This window comes from Athene cunicularia (assembly GCF_003259725.1).
Source record: "Athene cunicularia isolate RWA chromosome 8 unlocalized genomic scaffold, athCun1 chr8_part1, whole genome shotgun sequence".
Classification (NCBI taxonomy): domain Eukaryota; kingdom Metazoa; phylum Chordata; class Aves; order Strigiformes; family Strigidae; genus Athene; species Athene cunicularia.
Window position 1 is genome coordinate 16599099 of NW_020799109.1, and position 8314 is coordinate 16607412.

The 8314-nt window shown below is 41.4% G+C and overlaps 1 protein-coding gene across 1 annotated transcript in view; it reads right to left on the reverse strand.

Moving 5' to 3' along the window:
- Positions 1-8314, reverse strand: part of ODF2L (outer dense fiber of sperm tails 2 like) — a 56040-nt gene extending 47726 nt beyond the window's left edge. Inside the window, exons 1-2 of the mRNA XM_026854351.1 lie at positions 8209-8314; positions 3331-3464 (exon numbers count right to left, since the gene is read on the reverse strand). The gene's annotated coding sequence lies outside the window, so the exon portion shown is untranslated. The remainder of the gene's footprint in view (positions 1-3330; positions 3465-8208) is intronic.

Sequence of the window (8314 nt, forward strand, 5' to 3'; positions counted from 1 at the left end):
AAATTAACAACTAGCTCAAACCAGAATGCTTTAGACTGCTTACATGGCCAAGTATGTAGAGGCCACATCTCTGCCTTCCAAAAAAAAATTAAAATGTACAATAACAATGAAAAAATGTTAAATTCAGCAGTCAAATTATCATTGACAGGCTAGTATTACCCAGTAAATATACCATATCTAGCAAACATGAGTATTTTCATTTACAAGCTTGATACTATTAATGTAATTTCTGATAGTGGAAATTACACTTCAGAACCAATACACAGTTTCTGTAATTAGTATAATACGCACCCTCATCAAGTTTGCTGATGACACTAAACTGGGTGGGGAGGTGGATATGAGAAGGGAGAGCCATCTCACAGAGAGACCTCGACAGGCTGGAAGAGTGGGCTAGCAAGAACAGCATGAAGTTTAACAAAGAGAAGTGAAAAGTCCTGCACCTGCAACGACATAACGAAAGAGCCTGGTACAGGCTGGGCTCTGAGGCTGGGGAGCTGCCTTGCTGAGAGGGACCTGGGGGTACTGGTGGACAACAAGCTGAACACGAGTCAGCAGTCCACTGCTGCTGCAACAATAAAAGCAAATCAGATTCTGGACTGCATCTGCAGGGGCACTGCTAGCAGAGAGAGAGACGTGGTCATCCCATTCTACTCCGTGCTTGTCAGGTTGCACCTACTCTGTCCAGTTCTGGTCCCTACAATTCAAAAAAGGTGCTGACAGACTGGAAGAGGCCTGAAAGGAGGGACATGAAGATGATCAAAGGGCTGGAGAACCTATGAGGAAAGACTGAAGGAGTTAAGTCTCTTCTTCCTGGACAAGGCTCAGCGGACATCTCATCACAGTATTCCAACAAAGAGGACAGAGGCTCTCTCTTCACAAGGAGCCACATGGAGAAGGCAAGGGTCAGTGCGTACAAGTTGCAGTAGGAGAGGTTTCATCTTGATACAGGAAAGAGATTTTTTTCAGTAAGAACAATCAATCACTGGAACAACCTCCCCAGTGGTAGTCTCCATCACTGAAGGTTTTCAGGATGGAACTAGACAGGGTGCTAGGTAATCTCATTTAGACTCCCCTTTCCACAAAAGGTTGGACCAGATGGTCTTTCAAGGTCCCTTCCAGCCAGAGCTGTTCTATGATTCTGTGGCTTTCCTGTATACACCAACAAATCTATGCAAATGTTGAATAATCATCTTATGTTTTCTCCTCTATATTCACATCTGAAACATCAAAGTTTGCCCTTTGTTCTACTTTATCTTTTCTATTTTAACAGCACCAACTTTTTAATATTTTAATGGAATTTCTCTACCTTTCCTATACTTTCCACTAGTTCAGCTTTTTCTTTGTCTAAGTTTCCCATTTTCTGTGGGTTTCTGTACTTTGAATGGATCACCTCTTAATGAACTTTACTATTGGATGCGTTTTCAGATCTAATATTCCTTTTCCCCAAGTGATAATAAATGTCATAATTTCAGTCATATCAAGGGCAGAATAGCTGTCACATTTTAGAGTAGAGACACTCCTTTGGAGAAGAGAGTCACAAATCAAAGCATTACTTGCTGCTATCATTCCCTATAATAGTTTTTAGTTCACGGAATGTCTATTTATTCAGAAATATTTCCTTTTATTTGTTTCTTATTCCATAAAGTATTTCTGCTGCATGCAAATCGGTAGGAACTACATCATACAATCAGAATAAATGGGCTGCATCACTGTTCCCAGGACTATTTCCTAGAGCTACGTAAAAATGAGACAGACTTTACATAGCCAGTCTCCATGCTCCAAGCCAGCTCCTTGTTACTCTGAAGCAACCCAAGCCGGCCTGGCTAGCGAGCAGAGCTGCAGTAGTCTCTCGTGTGGCGACACTGACATCTAGTGGGCTCCAACAACACCTCCGGTTTTCCCAAATGTTCCAAAATCCGCTTAGATCAAAGCATCTCTCTGGGACTCTCTGACCTTCATATAAATGCATATTTAAAAGCACAATCAAATACGAATAGCTGAAGGTTTAATTTAGCTCTTAAGGCTGGCTCTTATACAGGCATGAAGATTTATATGAATTATGAGCTTCAGTTTACTGAGCTCTGTCTTTAGTAAAAGCTCTGAAGAACTCAGTTCAAGTAATGCAGGATTCAGCACTCCCCCACACACCTCTGCAAAAGGCAAACAACATTTGCTCTTTCATGCTTCCTGACAAGCAAGTGCAAAATGACAGGGTAAGACTGACTGTTTTAAATGTTTACACTAACAATATGTATGCTCAAAAGCTATGTGGGCTGGGGTCTCCGTCGCTGACACAACTGCCAGTTCAGACGAGATAGAGAAGATGCAATAGTTAAAGTCAAAACTGTATAAGCTTTGTCCCTCAATATGGTCTTCCCAATACTCTTAAAATAATTTCAGCTTACAGTTTCCTACACAGACCTCATGGCGTTCCACAGAAAAGAGAAGTTTCATTATTCCTATGCCACGTGTGGAGAAACTGTAGTACCATGCGCTGAAGTGACTTTCTCATGGTCATCAGCAGGAAAGTGGTAGAGCTGCAAATATACCTCCAGTCATTAATCATCACACAGTATATGGAAGAAACCCCAAAACTTTATTTTTTATTTCCATAGGGGCCAGTTACAGCCTATAGAATTTTCCATATAATCTTCCTCCAAGTATTAAGATAGACAGCTTCTTCCAAGATAGACAGCTGGGGTATGGGACTAAATTATCCTGCCTGGGTATCAAACCAACCCACTATGGCTCCAGGAAGTATGTTACTGAAAGGACAAAGATAACAAAACCAACACATGATTTACATAGTCCAGTTCCCTGAAATTTCAGGACTTTTGCCTACCAAATATTTTGCCAGTTGCTACATGCAGTCCTAGTTCAACTCCAGTTTAAGCGTTTAGGGAAGTACAGCAACAGCTGCTGTAAGGATCAGTGGAAGAGCGCGCTAACATGAAAAGGAGCATTAATTCTCACTCAGATAGCTGTAGTTTCCAAGCGGAAGTGTGCTGTCGAAAACAGCTGCTTTCTGGTTCTGTCAAATCCAGTCCCCAGATTTTTCATGAAAGCCTAATTGTACACAGGCCAGGCAGCTGGCACTTCTGATTTTATAATCTTTGCCTCATTACTATCAAGCTAAGCTCACAGTTCCTAAAGTTGGCACAGAAGCTATAGAATCACACACAAACAAATGCCCTTACCTGTTTTAGTAAAATAAGCTTTGACTATTAAATAGAGGTAAAATCTAATAATGTTTATTTAAAATGACACATTCTGCTCCTCTTATTTTTATATGTCTTTTTACTACATTAATAAATGTTAAATCAAATTTACCTTCAGATTTTCACACACGTCTGTTTTGAAAATCTGGTTCCAAGATTACTGCTATTCTTCAAAGTATTAGCTAGAGTTCTGCAGAGTTGTGACTAGTAATACATTGGCAGAACTCTTCATTTCCCCCTGGTTTACTGTATTAAAAGATGACAAATATGTAAATATTCATAAAACAGTTGTTTTTATGCAAATATATGCTGCAGTTACTTAAACACGAGTGGGAAGGGGAATAGTGTATATACACAGAGTGACACAATATGTGATCTTATAACTCAGTGTATTATAGAACTAAATATGTATGAATTCCAACATGGGTACTACATTATTGGGATTACATATGCTATCAAAATGTGTTTGTTGATGTTACTGTGTTTTCACAGTGATATAAACTGACTTATGGATGCATTTTTGGGTTGTCTTTCTTAAATCTGTGACTCCAAAGGCTTTCGTTCAAATACTACTTTCCCATAAAGTCAGAAAGCAGTACTGGGAGTCAGTTCAGAAGCATTTCAGTTACAAGCTATTATTCTTTATATATATTTTATTTTCTTAATTATACTATAAACCTCTATATTAATATAATTTTGGTTGGTTGATTGATTTGGGGTTTTTTTTTGTAACTCTGTAAGGTTATGGTCCAAGACTTGTTAGCATCAAGGAAAGAATACTGTAAGCACTCCCAATGGGTGGACCTTAATGGCAAGGTCAACAAATAAAAATTGACATTATTCTATCAAGCCATTCTGAACCATACTAAACTGTGCTAAACCTACAAATGACCTTAAAGAATGCTCAAGATTCCACACTCCTTCAATCCTTTTGATTTTCATCAAGCTTTTCAAGAAAAGTCTAATGACAAGAAATAAAAACTTAAAATTTCTTCACAGATAAGGCTGACAGAAGCAAAGTTAGTACAGTTAGTAAGAGTGACTGTGCTGCAGCATCTAGTTATTCAACCTACAGATCTCAAGCTTCTTGCCCTATTTTACAGTGTATTTGAATGTAACACTTTGCTGCAAAACTTTACACCTACATGATCAATATTTAGGCATACAAATGTAATGATCTAGAGAGGGATAAAGGGCTAGAACTACAGCAATTCTAACTGTTGGTCTTATCTGCCTCCCACTTCGGGACATCTTAATCAGAAATCCTCAAAGCCCTCACCCAAATTATTACCAAGTAACAGTATTGAAGTTCTCTATATAAATTCTACTTCCGATCATAGGCAGAGATGTTCCAGGGTCTGTTTATATCCAACAGTCAATTCTGTAAAAGGTTATTTCTTCTTCTTGGAGATGTTATAAACAAGGCCAAAAATCAGGCAGTAGGCAAAGTATGATGGTCACCATACCTGCTGGTGCACTGATCACCCACCTTTTTCTTAATCGACAGAGATGAGAGGACACGGGATGCTTCAATTTATTTTTCAGCCTGAGATGTTTCTGTAGATTCTCTTGTGGCTTATACTTCAGTACTATTACAAGTGACCGTCCTTGCTGTCTACCCTACACTTCTGAAGGAATATGCTGTTCCTCCAGCACAGGTGGCAGAAATAAACATGCTGACTCCTCAGCTGTTTGCAGATGATTTTATTAGAGTGTGCTAGGGTATCTCCACACATGGTACATTCTTGGAATATACCTTCAGATCTCTCTAGGTCAGTACCTAGTTTGTAACTAGGCCCACTTACTGGGTATGGCTCTCCTTACCTGAGCCAGATGTATGTTTAGACTGAAACAAAATCTCTGACTATGTTTTTGGCTCTGAATAGCAGCCATAGAGAGGGACCACATTTACTACTAGAAGCAGGTATTGAAGCTTCCAGTAAAGACAGAAAAGACAGCCTGCATGTGGTAATTTCTTAAAATGATAACAGGTATGTCCAAGATTCAGCTGTTAACACCTGAATGCCTGTTCCTTCTGATGCCAAAAAAATTTCCAGAGTTTGTCCTGAACATTACGTTATAGGCCTACAGGGTGCAGAGGAAGAGAATTTCAAGAAAAGGAATAACTCAGTAGTGTTTTAAGAGTAACAGAATACTGTGGAACTCAGAAAGCATGGAGTTCCAGTTTGTGACCCAGTAACTGAATTTATTTTTACACTGTAGGATAAAGTGGTGAAAAAATTATCCAAACTGGGGTTTTATATGAAATATATAAACATGAAGTAGAACAGATCTTCCTCTTAGATAAGTGTAGCAACTATTAGTCTGAGGGGTTATTTTTTCCCTGTCACTCATACTTTGACTGCTTAAACATTCATGAAAATGGGAAGGATGTTAAAAGTGAGAACTGAAAAAACACATCCAATGCCCCACATATGCCAAACAGCCCATCTGCTAAAGGTGGAAGTACCGTCTACTTAAGACATTTTCTGCAGAAATAGTACTGTTCTGTTTAGGGCTCCCTAGGAAAGCAGCAATTAAAAGTAGGTATTTCAAATCCTACAAGAACACTCTAACCCATGGGGGCTTATAGGATGTGAGTTTTCTTCCTCGTCATCCTTCCAGGTTATGCTAGAAAGGAGAGGTATCTAACCATTTTCTGAAGGAAAAAACTGTCTGGATGGCCGGACCCAAAGAGTTGTGGTGAACGGAGTTAAATCCGGTTGGTGGCCAGTCATGAGTGGTGTCCCCCAAGGCTTGGTATTGGGGCCACTCCTGTTTAACATCTTTATTGATCATCTAGACGAGGGGATCGAGTGCACCCTCAGTAAGTTTGCAGATGACACCCAGTTGGGTGGGAGTGTTGATCTGCTCGAGGGTAGGGAGGCTCTGCAGAGAGACCTGGACAGGCTGGAGCCATGGGCTGAGGCCAACTGGGGGAGTTTCAATAAGGCCAAATGCCGGGGGCTGCCCTTGGGCCACAAAACCCCCCAGCAGGACTACAGGCTTGGGGAGGAGTGGCTGGGGAGCTGCCAGTCAGAGAGGGACCTGGGGGTATTGATTGACAGCCGGCTGAACAGGAGCCAGCAGTGTGCCCAGGTGGCCAAGAAGGCCAATGGCATCCTGGCTTGTGTCAGCACTAGCGTGGCCAGCAGGGACAGGGAAGGGATCTGACCCCTGTACTCGGCACTGGTGAGACCGCACCTCGATTCCTGTGTTCAGTTTTGGGCCCCTCACTACAAAAAGGCCATTGAATGACTCCAGCGTGTCCAGAGAAGGGCAACGAAGCTGGTGCAGGGTCTGGAGCACAGGTCGTAGGAGGAGCCGCTGAGGGAACTGGGTGTGTTTAGTCTGGAGAAGAGGAGGCTGACGGGAGATCTCATCGCCCTCTACAGCTATCTGAAAGGAGGTTGCAGAGAGCTGGGGATGAGCCTCTTCAACCAAGTAGTAAGCGATAGGACAAGAGGTAATGGCCTCAGATTGTGCCACAGAAGGTTTAGACTAGATGTCAGGAAGTATTTCTTTACAGAACAGGTTGTTGGGTGTTGGAATGGGCTGCCCAGGGAGGTGGTGGAGTCCCCATCCCTGGAGGTGTTTAAGAGTTGGGTCAACTTTGCGCTGAGGGATCTGGTGTAGTTGGGAACTGTCAGTGTTAGGTTAATGCTTGGGCTGGATGATCGTCAAGGTCTTTTCCAACCTAGACGATTCTGTGATTCTGTGAAAAAGAGGAGCACCAAGGCTGACAGTCAATATACCACAGTAAGCAGCATCTTCCTCTCTGGCAGGTGAGGCTCAGATGTCATGGGCAGCATCAGGGTGCAAGCTTCAGGGAAGAACTAGCAGTATTTTGTTTTGGGAAGAGCTGGACCGTGTTGGTGGCCGTAACTTTCCAGCCTGAACATACCACTCTCCCAAGGCATTACTGGGGTACATCTCTCCTGAGCTGGTGCTTCTGCCTCAAGGTCAGGCACTGCTGCTCTCAGCTGTTTGGCAGCTCCGTCTTTATGTGGAACTCCACCAACGGGAACTGCTGATGCTTAGTGACAATGAAGGTTATGGAGAGATATACTTGCATATGTGTGTTCAAATTTAAAATCTTTGATGTTGCTGTCTTTTCACATGTCCTACACTGATATCACAAGAAATTGTAATCAGCTCTTATATGACCATGTAGTGCTGAGCATTGCAAGAGAGACTCATGAGACCTTTATATACCAGTAAAACTCATTTTAAGAAATGGAAACAAACTTGCCATATAGTTTTTATGTACAAATACTTACACCCATCTGTGAGACAATAAAAGCTGAAAAAGGTAAAATGTATTCAAGCAAAGCAAACCCATACACACAATAACTTCCAGGCCCTTTCCTTATCACTGCTAACGGTACAATGGGAACTTTATAGAGCCTGGGTTTTGTTTTGGTTTTAATTCCTGGACTGGTGTGTGAGCAAGATTGCTTTGATTGTTAGAGTTACTTCCTTTCTCTGAAATTCACTTCTTGTCATAATGCCATAGGATTTCCTCTAACTTTATCAAATTTAGCCAAACATTACTTACTATTTGGATTATGAGGTATATTACTTAACTGAATGACCAGGATCATTTTCAAGCTGGAAATATTAGCTTGTTGCCAGTGATGCCACATTGTAAATATTTTCTAATTGCTAGCCCACGTCAAAGATCCCTTCTTTTCTTCTTGAGCATTTGAAAATCATGATGTTAAAATAATGGAAATTGTTGAAATTAGAGACTGTTTTCTTCTTTTAACTTCCTTGATTGCTACCATTAATACCATACCCAAGGTGTTTCGGATACTGCTGCCTTTGTGATGTCTTGGTGCTACTTTATAGTTGCAACCTAGTATACACTTACCGAAACAAGCTCTTTTAATAAACTGCCTTTTTCGAAACGATTTCTTAAAAATTATTTTCCCAGCATTTTCACAGCCTATCTGAAAACTACTTTTCATGAAGACAACATCTGACTTACAAAATTCTGGCTTCAAGAAATGGGAGCGGGAAGGGAACTTGTCCTCTCAGAGCCGGGTCCAAGGCTGCCAGCCCCGCCGGGACAGGCCGGGCCGCACCTCCCCGGG